This window comes from Bubalus bubalis, chromosome 19 (genome assembly GCF_019923935.1).
Source record: "Bubalus bubalis isolate 160015118507 breed Murrah chromosome 19, NDDB_SH_1, whole genome shotgun sequence".
Lineage (NCBI taxonomy): Eukaryota > Metazoa > Chordata > Mammalia > Artiodactyla > Bovidae > Bubalus > Bubalus bubalis.
Window position 1 is genome coordinate 4672603 of NC_059175.1, and position 22566 is coordinate 4695168.

Sequence of the window (22566 nt, forward strand, 5' to 3'; positions counted from 1 at the left end):
ATCAGGCAGTTGGGCTCCAGGGCCTCTGGAATTCTCTCAACAGCAAGAATAAGGGAGGCCAAACAATATGGGTAGAGGGTCTAGCTGCTCTGTCTTGATGCGGACCCCACCCAGCAACCACAGAGATCTAAAGGGAGGGGTTGAGGGGTGAGGATCCCTGCTGACCTGGGGTTGGAGAGGGGCGTTTAGGAGCAGGGCAGTCATCTAACCTTTTGCTTAGGTGGGAATTCACTGGCTCATAAAACATGGAGAGTGGCTTTAATCACACCTGGATTCAGGTGCTCTAATTACAATGTTAGGAACTCATCTCCCTGTTTCTGTCCATGTTGGCTTTATTCTCAAGGGGACTTGCCTGAGGTGGCAAGTCTCCCTCTTCCTCCACAGGCAGCTTCAGACTTACATCCTCTTAGCTTGGAACCCCAGAAGAGAGGGCCTTTTCTCTAAGAGTTCCCAAAAATCCCTGCGTTGGTCCCTGCCCTCATTCTTGCAGCTGAGGGGGCCAGATGTCCTGACTGGGCAGATGTCCTGTCTGGTCAGGCCCAGCAGGGGGGTGGAGACAACCCTGCTCTCACCAACCACAGAATGGAAGGCAGGAGGGGTCGGTTCCCACCAGGAAATCATGGGGATGCTTAAGAAGGGGTAGCTAGTGCAGGGCGGATTCCAAACCTTGGGATGTAGTGATGGGGTGCAGCTGAGTGTTCAACCACCCAAGGGCCGGCCCCTTCCAGATTCCCTTAGCTAGGAGTTTCACCCCAATTAATGAAGGCTGTCTGTGGGAAGTCTCTTGTCGGTGGAGGCATGCTTTCGTCAGAGTGCAGTTTCATGTTACGAGAGCAATGCCAGATGTGCCAGTTGCAGGACAACTAGTAAGTATATTTAATCAGGGGAGCCTCCCTGATGGCTCAGCAGGTAAAGAAACTGCCTGCGATGCAGGAGACCTGGGTTCGATCCCTGGGTTGGGAAGATCCCCTCCAGGAGGAAATGGCAACCCACTCCAGTATTCTTGCCTGGAAAATCCCATGGACAGAGAAGCCTGGTGGGCTACAGTCCATGGGGTCACAAAGAGTTGGACAACAAGAGTGACTGAGCACATATTTAATCAGAACAAAATTCTCCCCTCAAAGATAGGAAGAAGTCATAATCCCGTCTAGAGAGAACTGCCATTAACATTTGGGAATACATTATTGTGTATTTTTTCTTTTCTATTTTCTCAAAAATATATTAATTCAGATTGTATGAACTGTTGTGGTTTTTTTTTTACTTTAAAAATGATTTTACTGAGATGAAATTGATAATTAATGAACTGCACATAATTAAACCGCACAACTGAGCTTTGACACATGCATACAGTCACAACCAAGGTGACTAGCATGCCCGTCAGCCCAGAAGCGGGGCGGCCCTTTGTGGCCAATGGGCCCTCACTGTTCCTCCACCGGCCCTGCGTGTTCTCCAGGTAACCGCTGACCTGCTTCCTGTCACTATCACACTATTTTGGGAGTGTGGCTCCTTGCACTTAGTGTAACTATTGGCTTCCTTCACTCAGGATAAGTATTTTGAGATTCATTTGTTGAATGTATCAATTGTCCATCCCTTTTGGTTGCTGAGTAGTATTTCATCATGTGAATATATCACAGTTTGTCCAAACTGAATAATGAACATTAGAGTCATTTCCAGTTTTTGCTGTAAAGTAAAGTTGATATAAACTTTCGTGTAGAATCTCTGTATAAACTTAGGCTTTCATTTGTAGGTGGTGAAATACCTAGGAAAGCACTGGTTGGATCATATAGCCACTAGTCTATATAGCCACTAAATAGCCCTAAATAGCCACTAGTCCACTTCTATCTCTATAGATTTCCCTATTCTAGACTTTTATGTGGTTGGAATCATATAAGTGTATGTTTACATTTTTAAGGAATTATCAAAGTGTTTTCAAAGTGTTTGCCCCATTTTAAATTCCTACCAGCTGTGTGAGTAAATTCCAGTTATTCTATGTCATCACCCGCACTTTGTATGGTCAACCTTTTAAACGTGAGCCATTCTGGTAGGTGTATGACAGCATTTATTGTGGTTTTAATTTGTATTTCCCTAAAGACTAATGACGGAGAAGGCAATGGCACCCCACTCCAGTACTCTTGCCTGGAAAATCCCATGGACGGAGGAGCCTGGTAGGCTGCAGTCCATGGGGTCGCACAGAGTCGGACACAACTGAGCGACTTCACTTTCACTTTTCACTTTCATGTGTTGGAGAAGGAAATGGCAACCCACTCCAGTGTTCTTGCCTGGAGAATCCCAGGGACAGGGAAGCCTGATGGGCTGCTGTCTATGGGGTCACACAGAGTCGGACACGACTGAGGTGACTTACCAGCAATGACTAATGATGTTTTATGCCTATTTGCCGTCTGAATATCTTCTTTGGTGAAGTGTTTATTCAAATATTTTGGCAATTTTTTAATTAGGTTGTTTGTTTTCTTATTGTTGAGTTGTAAAAGTTGAGTATTTATTGGGTATAATCTTACATTCAGTCAAAAGCTCCTTAGTTAATACACAATCACTGACATCAGCTTCTTATATCTCCTTCCAGAAATGTTCTAATATATCACTCACAAATTCAGGTTTAATATTCAGTGTGGATGCAGCAATATCTGCCAGCATCCATGCTAACTGGATGGTACCCTCAGTTCAGTCGCTCAGTCGTGTCCGACTCTTTCTGACCCCATGGATTGCAGCATGCCAGGCTCCTCTGTCCTCCACTGTCTCCTGGAGTTTGCTCAAATTCATGTCCATTAAGTAGGTGATCCTATCTAACTATCTCATCTTCTGCCACCCTCTTCTCCTTTTGCTCTAATCCTTCCGAGCATCAGGGTCTTTTCCAATGAGTTGACTGTTCACATCAGGTGGTCCAAGTATTGGAACTTCAGCCTCAGCAACAGTCCTTCCGATGACTATTCAGGATTGATTTCCTTTAGGATTGACTGGTTTGATCTCCTTGCAGCCCAAGGAACTCTCAAGAGTCTTCCCCAGCACCACAATTTTATCTGCTCTATCAATTGCTAAATATTTTAAATATTGTCCCTGTACTCAAGTATATGTGTGTGTCTGTGTGTGTGTGTATATGTACATGTGTGTATATAAAATTATACAAGTGGAAGAATCCTATGCACGGTTTTGCACCTACATCAGTATCTCTTAGGATCCTTCCATTTCAGTTTTCATAGAGCTGCCGCATTCTTTCAAATGGCTCTGTGGCACACCATTGTGGGGACACCCTGTAAATGATTTACTCTGTTCTCTGTTAATGGACTTTGAGATTTTATTTGGTACATCATTTTTTGTGATTGCATCGTACTCCGTGACACAGTTAATCCATCCCATAGTTCAAAGGGTATCTCAGCTACTTTCCCCCTGTAATAGAGCTTGGTTAATATTTTTATTAACATCCGTCCTTTTTTAAAATCCTCCATTTTTGTTAGCATACACCCTTTCTTCCTGGCTAGGCTGTGTCATCAGGCTGTTGGCCAGCACTGGGGCTTGTGAGCACTCACCATCCAGCAGATGCCTCTGGGGCTCAAGTCAGGCACCTCATGCATTGACCTTCAGCCTGATGTGTGGAAAGAGATGAAGTTATACTCAAAAGCTCATATGGCAAGTCTTGGCTTTGAAAGTTTTTGGTTTTTTTTACAGCTTTATTTAGATTTAATTCACATGTGGTACAACTGATCACTTAAAGTGAACAATCCAATGGTTTTAGTACCAATATATTCACAGGTATGTGCAAACATCACCACAATTTTAGAACATTTCATCACCTCAACGAGAAACTCGGTACCTGTTGGCAATTACTCCTCCATTCCCCAGTCCCACCCCCAGCCCTAAATAGCCACTAGTCTACTTCCATCTCTATAGATTTTCCTATTCTAGACTTTTATGTGGTTGGAATCATATAAAATGTGGTCTTTGGGGACTGGCTTCCTCCACAGAGCATGATGTTTTTGGTCCGTCTGTGTTATAGTATGTATTATCAGAGCTTCATTCCTTCTGTGGCTGAATAATCTTCCAGTGTATAGACTGACCACATTTTGTTGATGTTTCTTTAAAAAAATTTAAGTTTTTTGGCCATATTGCATGGCATGTGGGATCTTAGTTCCCCAACCAGAAACAAACTCTTGCCCCCTGCACTGGACACGTGGAATCTTAGCCACTGGGCCACCACAAAAGTCCTATCTTTTTGTCTGTTGATGGACATTAGGGTTGTCTCCACTTTTTGGCTATCATGAGTATGTTATGAACATTCATGAAAGAGTTTTTTTCCCTTCTCATTTTAAAAATGTATTGAACAAACATTGGTTATCATGGGTCTTTTTTTTTTAATATATCTCAAAATTAAAAAAAATTTTTTTTTCTAACAGTTTTTGCACGGACACACGTTTTCATTTTTCTTGGAAATGTACCTGAAAGTGGAATTGCTGAGTCAGGGGGTAACTCTAGATTTAACTCTTTAAAGAACTGCCAGACTGCTTTCCAGACAGTTTTTACATTTCCCGGCTCTAAGGTTTCTGATGCTGAACAAGTTCCTAGACTTCTCTGAGGCTCCACGTCTTTCAGCCATAAGAGATTAAAAACTTAGGCTTTGAGGGCGGATAAATTGGAAAAAAAATAGTAATAAGAGGGCACGTTGTAAATTAGAAGTAAATCTAGGGGACAGTTGTTTTGTTTTTAAAACTTTTGCTCAGTCGCTCGTGTCTGTGCGTGCTTGGTTCTGGGGTCGGGGGCTTGCTCTCACGCAAAAACAGTTAACGAGCAAGACACACTGAGGTGTCATTGTCTTCTCTAACCCACTACCGATCAAGTCAGAAGGCCAGCACTGTCTAAAACTCAGGGCCCCTTCCCCAGCCCTCTGCTCAGGGCCAACCCACAGGGACCCCCGAAGGTACAGATGCAGGTGATCAGTGCCCTTCAGTGATGAAGGTCACTCTGAAGGTTGGGGAGCCTGTGGCCGTGTGGAGCCGGGTGGTCTTAGAGCACATGGAGGACAGTCGGACCATCTGGCTGAACGTGCCTCCCGGCTCCTCGCGGCATTTCCAAATGACAAGTGGCTCTATGGTGCAGAAGGCTCTCCCAAAGCCCCAGCGAGTGGCACATGCCCTTGGTCACGTGCCCCACACTGTGTCTACTCTCCGGCCATACCAGCTGGTGTTTGATTGGGCACTTCCCCAGGAGAGCCTAGAAGGCCCCCAACCTCCCCTTCTGGGAGGAAGGCAGAGGAACCCAGAGAGGAACTAGGTGCCGGAGTCACACTCCTTCCCAGCAGAGCTCAGACAGCCCTGCTTCTTGGAATGTGCTTGTCTGCCCTGTTCGGAAAGCTGCTTGCGGGAGAGCCTGTCAGAGATCCTGGGAATTTCTAAAGGTTAGACTGGAAGGAGTTCAGGGCACCAGCCAGAGATGGTCTCTCTGTGCCCAGGAAGTTAATGGGAGTCAATAGATACAACCAACCAATAAAGGATGAAAAAATGCTCTCCCTCAACTGGAAATCCATGATCCACAACTGAAATGAGACATATATGATGTCTTGCCCAGCAGAGTGGCAGCCGTGAAGACCTATGATGACTAGGTCTGGCATCGGGTGGGGAACTGGGGACAAGCACTGCTCATCACCCCAGTCCTGAACCCCTATCCTGAGCTGTGGACTTCAGAAGGCAACAGGCTGCGCCATCCTTGATTTGAAGGAGAAGAACCATCCTGATATCCAGTCCATCCAGAAATCCCAACCGATTTCCCCAAACATCATGGCAAATATACAGTCTTAGACTCCTATCCTCACAACTTATCAGATATTTTGGGATTGTTAGACATTTCAGCATAATATCCAGCATTTAAACAACTGTTTCACACATACAGTGAGTGTGTTTGTGTTCAACGCAAAATAATGCCATAGGGTATCCAGTACAAATGACGCTTCCTGATTTGTTTTTCTTTGTCACTTATGACTTCTCTTCTAGGTTTATTAGGTGATATTATTTCTTCCAAAGCTGTTCTGCTTTTTAAAAAGTCGTTTCCACACAGTTGGATGGGGTGTTGGATATGCTGATGAGTGTGAACTGTGACCCCGCAGCCTTACAACACCACTGCCAGGCTCTCCGTCCTCTCCCTGGGTCCCTGTGCAGCGTTGATGTCGCTCTGGTGCTGTGTGCAGGTTCATCACAGCCAGTTTCCACTTAACTAGTAAGCTTGGAGAGAGCGTTTTTGCACACCGCCATAGGGAATCTGCAGACAGGGAGTGACAGTGGCCACCCTCCTTCTCTAGGCGAGGATTAACTGATTCAGCCTCTGAGAAAGGCACTCTCAGCCCCAGGACCCTGCTCCTGCTGCCTCCTGACTCTGCTTCTCTGGAAAGGCTTTGTCTTTCAGCCTCTTCACAGCAGGATCCATGCCTACTCGCTGCTCTGGGACTTAAGAGGACAGAGGGAACTCTGTCTGACATATTTAGTAAGAAAGATACCATGATGCATGAGACAAAAAACTGGAAACCTCAAAGCCGTTTTCAAAGGGGACTTGCTTTCGGCCGACCCTTTCCTGCCTTTTCCCACTGCCCTGATCTGACCTGGGCCGCCTGATTGCAATAACTTTCTGGATGGTTCCCTCCCCCAGGCTCTGAGGGACTGGCTTATTTAGGGTCAAGAAACAGAGCACATTCCAAGAATGTGAAGGAAAAGGGAGAGAAAGGATGGACCAATGGGTTGGGTGAGGTCATGGAGGAGTTGAGCGGAGAGGGGGCACCTTGGAAAGGGGGTTCAGATTCAGCCCTAAGAGTACATATGCGTGGGGACATCTGCTGTGTCTGGTTTCCCTTTCTTGAGGGGACCAGGTCTCCTGCTGAGAGTAGAGGGTCTGAAGTGGGGGCAGGGATGCTGAGAAGACAGATAAGACAGGAACTCACAGAGTGGTGGGAAGGATGACTGCTGGTGTTGAAAGATCACAGAGGTGCTTGGGAGCTTTGATTCAGGAAAACACGGTGTAATCCCTGTTAAAGATATTTGCAAATTTCCTGACAAGCCTCCCGTCATAAGGTGGAGTCTAAGTCCTCTCCCCTTGAATATAGGCTGACTTCCGTGACTTTTGCTTCTGTGACTGCAGGGGAAGTGTTACTGTGTGACATCGGAGACAAGGTCATCAGGCAACATCGCATCCTTCTGGCTCTCTCTTGGAACACTCCCCCTTGGAACACAGCCACCATGCTGTAGAGAAGCCCAGGCCACACGAGGAGCCCACTTGCTGGTGTTCCAGCCCAGCTGAGGTCTCAGGAACAGCCAGCCTTAAATGCCAGACGTGCGAGTGGGGAAACTTTCAAAATGATTCCAGCATCAGCCATCATCTGATGTCAAATGTACGTGAGAAACTGAGAAGTGTCTAGCTGAGCCTGGACAAGCCCCAGAACCACGAGAGAAAATAACAACGCATGAATGAGTGTTGTTAGTTTTTGCCACTATGTTTGGCACATTTGTTACACGGCAATAGGTACCTGGTGCCTGCTGCCAGCGTGGGCTCCGAGCATGAGTTCCTTTTGTTGATTTTGTGCTTACTGAAGGAGATCATTGATTTTTTTTTCTGATGTTACAAGTCATACAGGCTTACTGAGAAAATTGGGAAAACACTGACAAATTCTACAGAAGGAAAAAAAAATTATTGGGAAACCTCTTACCCAGAGATAATTGCTGGCACGTAAAAGGCACTCAATGAATATTTGCTGAGTAAGTGAATGAACCTGATGGTTTCACCCACCTCCATTCTTTTGGGGGCATTTAGATGGTTTTCAGGTTTTTCGAGTGGTAGGGTCTGGACTTCTAAAGTTCTCATGCTGAGCAAAGTGGGATCGGGGCAAGCCATTCTTTTTTTTTTTTCATTCATTTTTTATTTTTATTTTTTAACTTTACAATATTGTATTGGTTTTGCCATATATCAAAATGAATCCGCCACAGGTATACCTGTGTTCCCCATCCTGAACCCTCCTCCCTCCTCCCTCCCCATACCAGCCCTCTGTGTAGTCCCAGTGCACCAGCCCCAAGCATCCAGTATCGTGCATCGAACCTGGACTGGCGACTCGTTTCATATATGATCTTATACATGTTTCAATGCCATTCTCCCAAATCATCCCACCCTCTCCCTCTCCCACAGAGTCCAAAAGACTGTTCTATACATCAGTGTCTCTTTTGCTGTCTCGTATACAGGGTTATTGTTACCATCTTTCTAAATTCCATATATATGCATTAGTATACTGTATTGGTGTTTTTCTTTCTGGCTTACTTCACTCTGTATAATAGGCTCCAGTTTCATCCACCTCATTAGAACTCATTCAAATGTATTCTTTTTAATGGCTGAGTAATACTCCATTGTGTATATGTACCACAGCTTTCTTATCCATTCATCTGCTGATGGACATCTAGGTTGCTTCCATGTCCTGGCTATTATAAACAGTGCTTCAATGAACATTGGGGTACACGTGTCTCTTTCAATTCTGGTTTCCTCAGTGTGTATGCCCAGCAGTGGGATTACTGGATCATAAGGCAGTTCTATTTCCAGTTTTTTAAGGAATCTCCACACTGTTCTCCATAGTGGCTGTACTAGTTTGCATTCCCACCAACAGTGTAAGAGGGTTCCCTTTTCTCCACACCCTCTCCAGCATTTATTGCTTGTAGACTTTTGGATCACAGCCAATCTGACTGGCGTGAAATGGTACCTCATAGTGGTTTTGATTTGCATTTCTCTGATAATGAGTGATGTTGAGCATCTTTTCATGTGTTTGTTAGCCATCTGTATGTCTTCTTTGGAGAAATGTCTATTTAGTTCTTTGGCCCATTTTTTGATTGGGTCGTTTATTTTTCTGGAGTTGAGCTGTAGGAGTTGCTTGTATATTTTTGAGATTAGTTGTTTGTCAGTTGCTTCATTTGCTATTATTTTCTCCCATTCTGAAGGCTGTCTTTTCACCTTGCTTATAGTTTCCTTTGTTGTGCAAAAGCTTTTAACTTTAATTAGGCCCCGCTTGTTTATTTTTGCTTTTATTTCCAATATTCTGGGAGGTGGGTCATAGAGGATCCTGCTGTGATGTATGGGGGCAAGCCATTCTAAGGGCTACTCCCCCACATGTATCTTTCCCAGGTAGCAGAGCGTTTCATGGGCTCCTCACCTCCCTCCCACCTGGGGCGCTGACTCACCGCAGGTCAGAAAAGACATCTCAGACATCATCTTTCTGGAAAACGGATTTACTCAGGAAGGTGAGCTTTCAAGGCTAATATTTACATCCATCTTTCAGCCCTGCTGCTCATGTTACTCCACACTACGCTGACTTCAAACATTTCTATCCAGCAAGTTATAGGCGTCACCCTCAGCTCTTCTCAGGAACAAAAGTGGTTGTGTAATCCCAAGGCCTGTGTGGAATGTGGCAGCAGCTGAAACCAAATTATTAACCATTTTCCAAACCAAAATCCTGGAAAGCAATAGCAGAGATACTTTTGAGTGGATAACGTTAGTGATCCAGAATTTTCTCAATCCTCTGACCCAAATACATCCAGTCCCTTCTGATTTGAAAGTCTTTACTGACATGGTTAATGTTTTTCCTTATGTACTTTAACATACTCAAAATTGTTTCCTTTGCTAGTTTTTTTGCTGTGATGTAAAACAGGTGTGAGCAGAGTCAAGGTGGGGGAGGGGGGCTCCCTGGCTATCCAGAAGTCCTTCCCCCCTTTCTTTAGGGGTAGGGGGAGTGGGTCTAGCTGAGCAAGAGGAGGTTATTTGGTTGTGGTAGGAGATGGTCTGGGAGAATTCCCTTTCCCCTTGGGCAGGGGAGGAGCTCCTCCTCCCTCTGACCTCAGGGTTGAAAGGCAAACGCTCTGTGGTGATATCCTGTGTGTCTGCCTGCCCTGCGTCCAGTCCCCTTCTTCTGGGATTTTCCTCTGTGGAACCACTCTTGCCCACTCTCAGTCTTGGTCAGGGTGGCACTCACCTAAGCCCCTATGCCAGAGTTGCACAATTGGGGTCATAGTGATTGGCTCACATAACCAAAGCCAGGCCACCAAGCATCAGCCCTGGGATGTTTGCTGGAATTCTCTAGATAGAAGCATTCCCTTCATCTGGGATCAATAAACTTGAAGGAGGGGATTTTGAAGTTATAGGCTGACTGTCTTTGGGGGCAGTCTATTCAAAAGGAGAGCTGAAGGACAGAGGGATAGCATCCTGTTGGTATCATTTGAGTCCCTGGATCCAGACAATCCTGAAACCAGGTGTATCTCTGGTTTCCCTAGGTAGGTCAGCCAAAAATTAGCTTCTTCTACTTTGGGTTTCTGTTACTTGCACTCCAAGTGTCCTTAATGATACAGCCCCTAGGTATTGGAAGTGGGTGAAATTAAGAGGATGAGATTGGCAGGCCACCCTGGAGAAGGAAATGGTAACTTGTCCTGGAAAATTCCACGGACAGAGGCACCTGGTGGGCTACAGTCCATGGGGTCACAGAGAGTAGGACATGACTGAGCCCACACACATGCACACACATTGGCAGGCCAGTGCCCTCCCCAGCAGGGCTTTCAGAGAAGAGCAGTGTAGCCGTAGAGCAAAAATTCTCCCTGCAAACGCCCCAGGTCCCATTGCAGCCCCTCGATGGCCTTTGCAGCTTACTTTCCCTTTTATCACCAGTTGTTCCATTGACCATGAACTGGTCTCACCCAGAGCTGGGATTAGCATTACCCCAAAGCCTGCGATTTGGCTCTTCTTGAAATTCAGCCCAATCCTCAGCTTCATCACAGGGCTCTGGCCCAAGACCAAACCAGAAGGTTGCGGAAGGTAGGTGAGGGATGCCTGCTTAAATAGGACAGTCACAGAGGATGCAGAAGCTGGGTGTCAAAGCCTTTGTCAACCCCAGGGTTGCCAATTTTGGTTGCAACTTTATCCCCACCTGGAAGCCTCCCCACCCTCCCTGGCCTCTAGTGCCAAAGCCAGAAACCAAACCCGTTTCCTATATCCTTTTTTTTCAGCCATGTAGCATGTGGAATCTTATCTCCCAGACCAGTGATCAAGCCCATGAAGTGGAAGCATGGAGTCTTAACCACTGGACCACCAGGGAAGTCCCTTTCTCGTGTCTTCAGCTCTTCTCCCTGGTCGGTCACAGAGGCCCCCACTTCTACATGCAGCCTCATGCCAGTTCAGGCCTCCCCATCTCCTGCTTGAATCACTCCAGCAGCTTCTGATTGATCCCAATCAGTCTTTCCTCATTAAATCAGTGCTAGGCATCAGCCCCTCTTTCAGAAGCTCATGCCATACCCTCCTTGAATCCCTCTGTGCTCCTACTGCCTGTGGCAGGGGTCATAACACAAATGTCTTTAGGCCAAGCAGGGACCCCGGCTCAGGAATGTCACACGTTCAGGTTTTCCTAGAAAAGCCAGATAGTTGGATTTTTTGAAACTCTTGATTCTTAAATGTTAGCCACTAATTGAGAAGGAAACAAACAAGCAAAAAACCAAAAGATAAACAAAAACACCCTGCATGGATCCTGGAAATTGATGCCATACTCTGGGGCACATGCTGCTCGCTAGGGGTGTCACCTTAGTGATCCAGACAGGGGAGGCTTGTGAAAGGATCAACATGCATTTGGCTAGAGATTTACTGCATCCTTCCTTGGAAAAGGAAAAGAAAAAAAAACATAAAAAGAAATGGCTGGTTCAAATTCCAAATGCTTACCTTATGGATGTAAAATGTCCAGATTCCTGCAAGATCACCATGGTTTTCAGCCATGCTCAGTATTTTCAGTTGTCAGATATGCAGATGACACCACCCTTATGGCAGAAAGTGAAGAGGGACTCAAAAGCCTCTTGATGAAAGTGAAAGTGGAGAGTGAAAAAGTTGGCTTAAAGCTCAACATTCAGAAAACAAAGATCATGGCATCCGGTCCCATCACTTCATGGGAAATAGATGGGGAAATAGTGGAAACAGTGCCAGACTTTATTTTTCTGGGCTCCAAAATCACTACAGATGGTGACTGCAGCCATGAAATTAAAAGACACTTACTCCTTGGAAGGAAAGTTATGATCAGCCTAGATAGCATATTCAAAAGCAGAGACATTACTTTGCCAACAAAGTTTCGTCTAGTCAAGGCTATGGTTTTTCCAGTGGTCATGTATGGATGTGAGAGTTGGACTGTGAAGAAGGCTGAGCGCCGAAGAATTGATGCTTTTGAACTGTGGTGTTGGAGAAGACTCTTGAGAGTCCCTTGGACTGCAAGGAGATCCAACCAGTCCATTCTGAAGGAGATCAGCCCTGGGATTTCTTTGGAAGGAATGATGCTAAAGCTGAAACTCCAATACTTTGGCCACCTCATGTGAAGAGTTGACTCATTGGAAAAGACTCTGATGCTGGGAGGGATTGGGGGCAAGAGGAGAAGGGGACGACAGAGGATGAGATGGCTGGATGGCATCACTGACTCGTTGGACGTGAGTCTGGGTGAACTCCGGGAGTTGGTGATGGACAGGGAGGCCTGGCGTGCTGCGATTCATGGGGTCGCAAAGAGTCGGACAGGACTGAGTGACTGATCTGATCTGATACATTGTTTTGCTTGCCGACAGGAAGAAAGGCCAGATTCACAGTAGGGTGTTCTTTTAGAAGAAAGCAACACTGATGATCCACACAACTTCCCCAATTTATATTCCATCACAGAAAGCCTTATCAGTTCAGTAATTCTTGCTACTCTACCAAGATAACATAAGTATGTATTTAATTAACTTTGTAGTTAATTTAGCTATATTTAGATTTTAAGGCATACAACAGCTCTCTCCTATTTTGATGTCAGATTTTCAAAAAAGTTTTGATGACGGGCAAAACAAGAACAAAACCCTGCTCAGGCCAAACAAAACACATCTCTGCACCAGACTGACACACACAGGCCATCATTTTGCAACTCCTGTGCTCGCAGAATAGAGTCCAAATGTCCTGGGGCATCCTCCCTGGGAGGAGACATCTGAGCTGAACTCTTAGAGTAAATAGCAGTCACCCAGGTGGGCATGGGGTGCCCCAAGCAGAGAGAAGAGCTGTTACCATTCCAGGAGGTGCTTCTTAACTTTTGTATCCTGAATTTCATCTGATTCCAAGATGCACATGGCTTGACTGTGAGCATCTCTGAACTCAAGACGTCTTGCAGTCGTGTGTTGTGGTTTAAATGGAAGCACATTTTCTTTCTTTGTGGTACATAAAGCAGTGATCGTCTTACAAACTAGAGCATCTTAGGTTTGATGAGATATGGCAAGTTATTTTCTTTTTTAAACAAAGCAAGGTCCTCATACATTCTGTTCTGTTGCTTCTGCAAATATGAATGAAATACAGCAAAAGCGACGGTTGTGAAAGACCATGGCTTCCGTCTTGGTGGTTCTTTTTCTCTGGCTGACTTTCTTCCTGGGCCCCAGGAGGCCCTGGCCTGTGAGTCAACACAGGGAGCCCAGCTGAGCGTGTGGGCCGGATGGTGGCCCCTGGTGGCCAGGCCTCAATGGGACCTCCTGGTCTGAGCTGGATGTTGGGTGCAGCCGAGGAGGTGCTGTCTCCTGGGATGCTGGACTGTAGTCAGCGGCAGAGGGCCGGCTGCATGAGGTGAGAAGGGCCGTGAGTCTGGCGGCGCTGTGTTCTGGGTGCTCAGGTACAGTGGGTGTGGCCACAGTGGGGCCCACAGAGGTGCGAGGGAAGGGTGGAGGCGGGCGTCTGGACAGGCCCAGCCCAGGCTGCGTCTCTACACAGACATTGCTACCACCGTGGCGAACGTGTCCCCTTTAGGGGCAGTGGTACCACTAAGCCTGTGGGGGTCCATTAGGACAGTTCAGGCTTGGCAGAATGGAAAAGAAAACCACATCAGCCACCGGTTTCAACGTCACCGTAAATGGAATGGCGGTACAGTGGCTGTCTCTTCTCTACTTTTTAAATTGGTTATGAGACTAACACAATTATCTCTGACAAAAAGAGCATATTAGTATTCTTTCATATGCAGATTCTATATAGAAGGAGCCCCATCTACAAAATCAGTGTGAAAACAAGATGATTTCTCTTTAGAAAAATGACTACCTAGCTGATGTTTTAAAACACAAATTCTAAAGTCTTTGCAGATCATGACATCTTAGCAGCCTTGTTCCAGATAATAGAGAAGCTTAAAACTGAACATTTGTTTGGGTATTTATCTCATAGGAAATGAAAACGTACCCCCATAAAGAAACCTGTAGATGAACGTTTAAATCATCTTTAGTAGCCCCAAACTGGAAATAACTCAAATGTCCTTCAACAGGTGAATGGCTAAACAAAATCAGGTTCATCCTTACAATAGAATGAAAAGCGGTAAAAGAAATCAAACTGTTCATAGATGCAACCCCCTGGATGGATCTCAGGAGAATGATGCTGGTCTCAAAGGTTGCCTACTCTGCGAGTCCACGTATATAACATTCTCAAAATGACAAAGCTAGCGAGAGGGAGAACAGATTGGAGGTTGCCAGGGTACGAGGTATGCACACCTGTGATTGTGAAGGGCAGCACGAGGAACGTCCTGTGTGGGGATGCATGTGGTCCGGGTCTTGATTTCAGTGGTGGTGACACCAGTCTGTTCCTGGGATAAAATTACATAGACGCACACACAAAAGCGAACGCATGGAAAAGATTGGCAAGAACAGAATAATAGTTGACAGCATTATACCCGGGTCGGTCTCCTTTGGACAGTGGCTACTGCTGTATAAGCAGGGGTCACCGCTAGGGGAGGCTGGGCGAAGGGGGCACAGAACCCTGAGTCGTTTGTACTATTGTGACTTCCTGTGAGTCTGTAATGATTTCCAAACAGAAAGTTTAAAAAGCCTCTAAACATTAGGAGTTATTGAAGATGAATATAAATAAAGAAAGAAGGCTTCACCCTGGCTGCTGGGGTTCATTTCACTCATACTTCATCACACAGTGGTGTTCAAGGGCAGGAGTTCAAGTGCAGAGTGTATTTAGCTTGTACACTTGTGAATTTGATCTGTCTAATCTCCTTAGAGTTCATTCTTGTCCAGGAGCCCAAGGACCTTCACACAAAATGCCAGGCAATGCAGGCAATTCAGGGTGGCAGGTAGCATGAGCGGACCCCCTTAAAACATCTACATGGTATCAAAATCAAGTTTTGCATCTTTCTTTCTCAGGGTCCGACTTAGAAATTCACTGGAGACCAAGACGCCGTTTACAGCCAGGCAGTGGGGTGGGGGACTCAGAACAAATGAAAATGGCCAACATTTCTTGAGTTCCTGCTGTGCGCCCCTTTCCCAAATAAGGTCACATTCACAGGTTTACAGATTTGAGGTGGATGTATCTTTGAGGGGCCACCATTCAGGGAGACTCAGCTAGCAAGAAACTGGACTAGGATGTGAACTTATGCTGGTCTGATCATCTAGTCTGGGGGTGGGGGAGTTGGCCTGGCCACCTGGCAACCTCCAGTGCTCAGCCCAGCAGGACCATGTAAACAGTGGGCTCTCAATCACTCTGTGTTGAATGATGGAAAGAACAAATGAATGAATGAAGGGAGTAAGGAAGGAAAGAACTCCCACTTCCAAAGAGCAAGGGCTTTTCCTTCTAGTTTCACTGTCCATCAGGAAAAGGCTGGGCTGAAGCTTGTCAGCTGAAAAGAGAAGTGGCTTTGTCCCTGGACTCTCAGTCCCCTTTGATCCCATGGTCATCACTGGGGACCAGAGGTCACTGGCAGGGACGTGTATTCTTCCTGTTGTTCTTCTCACCTCCTGGCAGTGGCCATGGATCCTTTTAACAGAGTGGCCCTTCCAGGGGTTGCCCCGTCTCCTCCTCTCTGGGTGTGGTGCCCACTCAGGCGGGCCATTCAGCACTCCACTGCCAGCTTCAAAGGCAGCGCTTTCAAGAGCGCAGACAGAGCTCAGCTGTCTGTGCCTGCGAATAGTTATGAGTTTGGGCGGGAACTCTAGAGAATCACAAGCAGCTCCGATTCCTGTGTTTAGGGCCACTCAATCCCCCCGTCCCCTACGCCTTTGAAGCCCCAGCTGGGGATCTGTGCCGCTTCAAGTGGAGCAGAGTTCAAGGAGGGAAGACAGGTGTCTGAGTCGTTAGTGGGGAACGAGGGGCATCACCTCTAGGCTGAGGATCCAGAGCTCCAGGTGGGTTTCTGTGTCCCCTGGGGACTCAGGGCCTCTGGAGGGATAATCCCAGGACCTGTGGCCTCAGTGACACCCTTTGAGGGTCACAGGTCCTCGGGCCCATGCTGGCCAGGGGGTGGCACACTCATGTGAACTGGCACACATTTGGCCAGTTCAAGGAGAGCCCAGAGGGCCAGAGGAGGTGGGTGGAATGCAGTCTGGACCCACACTGTGTCTTGTCTGAATTCTTGACCCATGGAAGAGTTAAATGGTGGTTGTTTGATGCCATTAAGCACAGGTTGGCTATCTTCCACAGCAATAGATACCTAGAACGTTATCAATAGTCCGAGGAAGTCAGGGATCTTAACCCCGGTTGCTCTCTCTTGGACAAGGCATGCGGTCAACACACGAGAACAGGTCTGGGGAGGGCGTGGCGTGGGGCAAACACATGGGGCCTTGCAGACAGAATGCTGACACGACGGCCCTGAGTGAGCCCTGAGCGACATGTGGGTTAGACTGGTAACACCCTGGTACGTGTGAATGGAGGGTTTTGGGGATGCCCCCAAACTCCATCCAGTGTCATCTGGGGCAGTCTCAGGGAGGCCTAACTATTGGATGAGACTGGAGTTTTTGAAGTAGTAGCCTCATCTGCTGTGTTGGGCCCATCAAGAGCACAACCTGGTGATGACCACAGCCCAGAGGATGGGAGAGGCCGCCCCGGAAGTCCCATCTCACAGTCTGCCTCCCAGCTCTGTCCGCCGGGGAGGATGATTTCACACCTCCTCTGACTCTGGTTCCAGTCTCAGCCGTAGATGCCTTTCCATGATGGTGCCCTGGACCTGGCACCTCTGCCCCAGGCCCTTCACCAGCTTACCCCTCGGCCGCGCCCCAGGCCCCAGCTGTGTCCCTAGATCTGGCAGTGTCGGCACAGAGTAACTGCCCACTGAGGACTTGGTGCATGAGTAGGTGGCGTAAAAGAACAGAGAACTATATTCTCGGAGGCTGGGATCCTGAAATCAAGGGGTCGGCAGGACCATCTCTGTCTGGCAGCTCTAGGGGAGAAGACTTCCTTGCCCCCCAGCTGCTGGTGGTAGCCGGTGGTCTTTGGCACTCCTTGCCTTGTGGCTGCCTCGCTCCAGTCTTGTCTATGTCCTTGTCTATCCTTGTCTATGTCATCTCTTGGCTGTTCTCTGCCTGCTTCTTTCTATCATCTTCCCTGGTGCACATCTGTCTCTGTGTCCAATTTCCTCTTCTTGTAAGGACCCCATAGAGCCCACTCTAATGACCCCATATCAACTAATTATATCAGGAACGACCCTATTTTGAAATAAGGTCACATGCTGAGACACTCAACATATCTGTATAGGGACACAGTTCGGCCCATTACAGCGTGGGCAACCTTTGAATTAAGGATATGATCCCAGGATGTTGATAAGACTTCTGAGCCAGAATGGCCATCATTAAGAAGTCTACAAACAAATGCTGGAGAGAGTATGGAGAAAAGGGAATCCTCCTACACTGTTGCTGGAAATGTCAGTTGGCACAACCACTATAGAAAACAGTATTGGAGGTTCCTCAGAAAATTAAAAATAAAGTTGTTATATGATCCATCAATCCCACTCCTGGACAAAACTCTAATTCAAACAGATACACGTATTCTGTGTTCATAGCAACACTATTCACAATAGCCAAGACATGGAAACAACTGAAATGTTCATCAACAGATGAATGGAGAAAGAAGATGTGGTGCATATACACGATGAAAAACTACTCAGCCATAAGAAAGAACAAAATGATGCCATTCACAGCAACATAGATGACACCATACATTATCATACTAAATAAGACAGAAAGACAAACACCATGTGATATCACTCATATGTGGAATCTAGAAAATGGCACAGATGAACTTACCTATGAAACAGAAAGACTCACAGACATAGAGAACAAACTCTTGGTTGCCAAGGGGAAGGCAGTGTGGGAGGGATGGACTGGGAGTTTGGGGGGAGAAGGCAATGGCACCCCACTTCAGTACTTTTGCCTGGAGAATCCCATGGATGGAGGAGCCTGGTGGGCTGCAGTCCATGGGGTTGCGAAGAGTTGGACACGACTGAGCAACTTCACTTTCACTTTTCACTTTCATGCATTGGAGAGGAAATGACAACCCACTCCAGTGTTCTTGCCTGGAGAATCCCAGGAAAGGGTGAGCCTGGTGGGCTGCCGTCTATGGGGTCACACAGAGTCAGACACGACTGAAGTGACTTAGCAGCAGCAGCAGCAGATGCAAACTATTACATATGGAGTGGATAAACAACAAGGTCCTACTATACTGCACAGTGCATGGCTCAGTTGCGTCCGACTCTTTGTGACCCTATATCTGTAGCCCACAAGGCTCCTCTGCCCATGGGATTCTCCAGGCAAGAATACTGGAGTGGGTAGCTATTTCCTCCTCCAAGGGATCTTTCCAATCCATCTTGGGATAAACCATAATGGAAAAGAATTTTTAAAAGAATGTATATATGTGTTAACTGAGACCTTTTGTGGCACAACAGAAATTAACACAACATTGTAAATCAACTATGTTTCAATAAAGAAATAATTTTTAAAAGTTCTGAACCAGCAGGATGTGGAGGTTTGGGGGAGCACCTATGATATTCCCCTGGGGGGGGCCTCTTGGGGATCCAATGCAGTAGCATTGGGATCTTAGCACATGATCCAAAGGCAGTCTTTTTATTATCTTTCTGCTGGCTCTTCATAAGACAGCACTCATTACTGCATGATTATTTTATTCACTATGAGCTGCAGGAAGCGTCGTGTCTTCATATATATCTTATGAGCGCTTATATCCCCAGCCCCCAGCACAAGGTCTCAATAAGCATTGATTGAGTGCATGAATGAATGATGACTTGTTGGCAGGGTAAAAGGTTTCCAAAAGCTCCTTTGAACCACTGTCGAGAGGCAGAGACCAGTCAAGGGGACCAGGGAGGTGCCCGCAGCCACAGGCTGTCACACAGAAAGCATCCGAAATTGATTTGAGGAGGTCTCAACCTGAAAGCAAATTGCTGCCTGAGCCTTCAACGGAGATAAGGGGTCTGTGTCCAGTGATAACGAGCCCCTGGGAGCCAGGGAGGCGCTGGGCAGGGATCAGCACACACCCGGCCCCATGGATAGACCAGTGAGGGGTAAATATAGAACAACATGGGAGCAGCGCCTGCTGAGCCCTCCTTTCTGACTGTGTGATGGTCAAATATGACCAGGGGAGAGCTGTTGACTCGCCCCTCTCCAGGCCAATCGTGCCCGCTCTGAATGAGGCCACGGTGACCTGGGACAGTGACAGCAGAGTGGACGTGTGCCCTTGTCAATCTCTCTTGCAAGAAACATTCAGCCCAGCTGGTTCCTGTCCAGTGAGCACACACAGCAACACTGTAATATTTCTCTTCAAACTACATTATAGAAACCCACATCAGGGATTGCCAAATCCTTTCACAAACACTGTTCACAGAGTGCTCTCGTGTCCCAGCATCGTCTCACAGCGGCTCCGTGAGGCGGTACAGCATCAACCCCACAATGCCTAAGGACCCAAGGTGCAGCGGGGGCACGTGTATTAGCCAAGGTCACGCAGCTGGGAAGCAGTGCTCAGGGCTGTCTGGGGCTAAAGTTTGCACTCTAACCATGACACCCCACCTCCAATTCCACCAGCCTGAGATTGTCTGTGGGGAATCTCGGCTTTGGGATCTCAGATGGAAAGTGCCCTAGGCCTAGCCTGTTGCCTGAACTGAGACTCATAGAAAATGGGAAAGGGAAGTAACATTTGTTGAGTTACTATTAGTGTACTAATAGTACAGTATTAACTCCATTTTACAGCCAAGAAAATCAAGGCTCATGAGGTGGAGTAAACCCCCCAAGCTCTCGTGGTGGCAGAGCTGGGATAATAATATAAGGCAGTGGGTGCTAAAACCAGAGCTTGATCCATTACCCCACAGCCCCTCCCATGGAAGGCCTCCCTACCCTCCCTGGTCCAATGCCCTGTGCTCTCCCAGCCAAGCCCTTGTCTGTCCCACAGGGACTCCTTAAGGGCTGGTCAGTTACATGCTCTGCTTGCCTGTGGTGTAGGATGTGGCTGGTCCTCCCACCCTGGTCAAGACCAGCTAGAGATGGATTCCAGGTGACCACAGCCCTCAGGAACCTCTCCTATAGGCTCAGGGTGAAGCCGCTTTGCAGATAACCAATGAGGATTGACAAGGCCCTGGGGTGAGGTCACCACCCCATTCATAACCACCACCAGCACCACCACCACCATCACCACCATCAACACCACTACCACCATCACCACCAACACCACATCACACCATCAACACCACCATCATCACCACCATCACCACCAAAACCACCATCACCACATCACACCATCACCACCATCTCCACCATTACCACCATCACCACCACCACCATCACCACCAAAACCACCACCACCACCATCTCCACCATCACCACCATCACCATCACCACCATCAACACCACCACCATCACCACCACCACCAACACCACCACCACCATCACCACCACCACCATCACCACATCAATACCACCATCATCACCACCACCACCATCACCACCATCATCACCACCACCACCACCATCACCACCATCAACATCACCACCACCACCATCACCACCAAAACCATCACCACCATCAACACCACCACCACCACCACCACTCCACTGGTTATGAAAACCACCATTCCTATAAGCATGAACAAACAGAATTACCTAGAATATGGAAAGAATTCAGCAGATCAAAAGAAAGTGTCTACCTGGAGGAATTAAAGTCACCTGGGAGTTCTCTATCGGTCCAATGGTTAGAACATGGTGCTTTCACTGCTGTGGACCATGTACGATCCCTGGTCAGGACTGAACAAGATCATCCCACAAGGTACACAATGTAGCCAAAAAACACCCCAAAAGCAATCAGTTCAGTTCAGTCGCTCTGTTATGTTCGACTCTTTGCAACTCCATGGACTACAGCATGCCAGGCCTCTCTGTCCATCACCAGCTCCCAGAGTTTGCTCAAACTCATGTCCATCGAGTCAGTGATGCCATCCAATCATCTCACCCTCTGTCGTCCCCTTCTCCTCCACCTTCAATCTTTCGCAGCATCAGGTCTTTTCTAGTGAATCAGTTCTTCACATCAGGTGGCCAAAGTAATGGAGTTTTAGCTTCAGCATCGGTCCTTCCAATGCATATTCAGGACTGATTTCCTTTAGGATGGACTGCTTGGATCTTCTTGCAGTCCAAGGGACTCTCAAGAGTCTTCTCCAAAACCACAGTTCAAAAGCATCAATTCTTTGGCACTCAGCTTTCTTTATAGTCCAAAAGGAATAATCTCCCTTAAAATGTAATTACTAAAAGGTCAGAAAGATGTACAAAGAAGGCAATGGCAACCCACTCCAGTACTCCTGCCTGGAAAATCCCATAGATGGAGGAGCCTGGTAGACTGCAGCCCATGGGGTTGTGAAGAGTTGGACACAACTGAGTGACTTCATTTTTACTTTTCACTTTCATGCATTGGAGAAGGAAATGGCAACCCACTCCAGTGTTCTTGCCTGGAGAATCCCAGGGAAGGGGGAGCCTGGTGGGCTGCCATCTATGGGGTCACACAGAGTCAGACACAACTGAAGCAACCTAGCAGCAGCAGCAGAAAGATGTATGTAAAGATGTTACAGGGAGGTATGTAACAAGTTCTCATTTATCTTCTCAGTAAGATCTGAAAGGACACAGCCTTTGGAAAACAGGGTTGAGCAGTAATGAAAAGAAAATAATCTGAGAATCAGAAAAATATTCTAGGGGGTGAAAATGATGATGATCAGAAATTTAAAATGTCATGGAGGAAGCAACAGGAATATGAATACTACAAAATACCAAATTTATGAATTAAAGAGGAATTCTTTCAAAACACAGAGAAAAAGACTGAAGCAAGGCATGAAGCGGAGGGTAGGAAACATGGTGAAAAGCCCACAGACCCGTCATGACACAGCTTGTGTGCACTGGAAGGAGAAACCAGCACAAAAGAAAACTCGAAACAGAACAAGAATCAGAGAGCTAACAGAAGGCCATTTCTCATCCGAAAAATGCTTCACTCATCAAAGGTAAAAAAACTTGAAAAATTAGAGCAAACCAATCAGTGTCTCAATATATTCTGCTTAAGTTTTTAAATTTAAAGTTTCCTTCCCATTAGCCATTGAAAAAATTGGTTCTCAGAAGGATGGAAAACTAAGGTTAAGGTCAATCTTCTTCCTTAGAGTAGAAGACAGTGCTGGGGGCGGTACTGCGTCAGCCAGCTGTTGCTGCATAACAGCCCTCCTCCCAACCCCAAGAATGGTTGCAAACAATAAACATGTATTATTGCTCTTGAGTTTACTGGTCAACTGGCCAG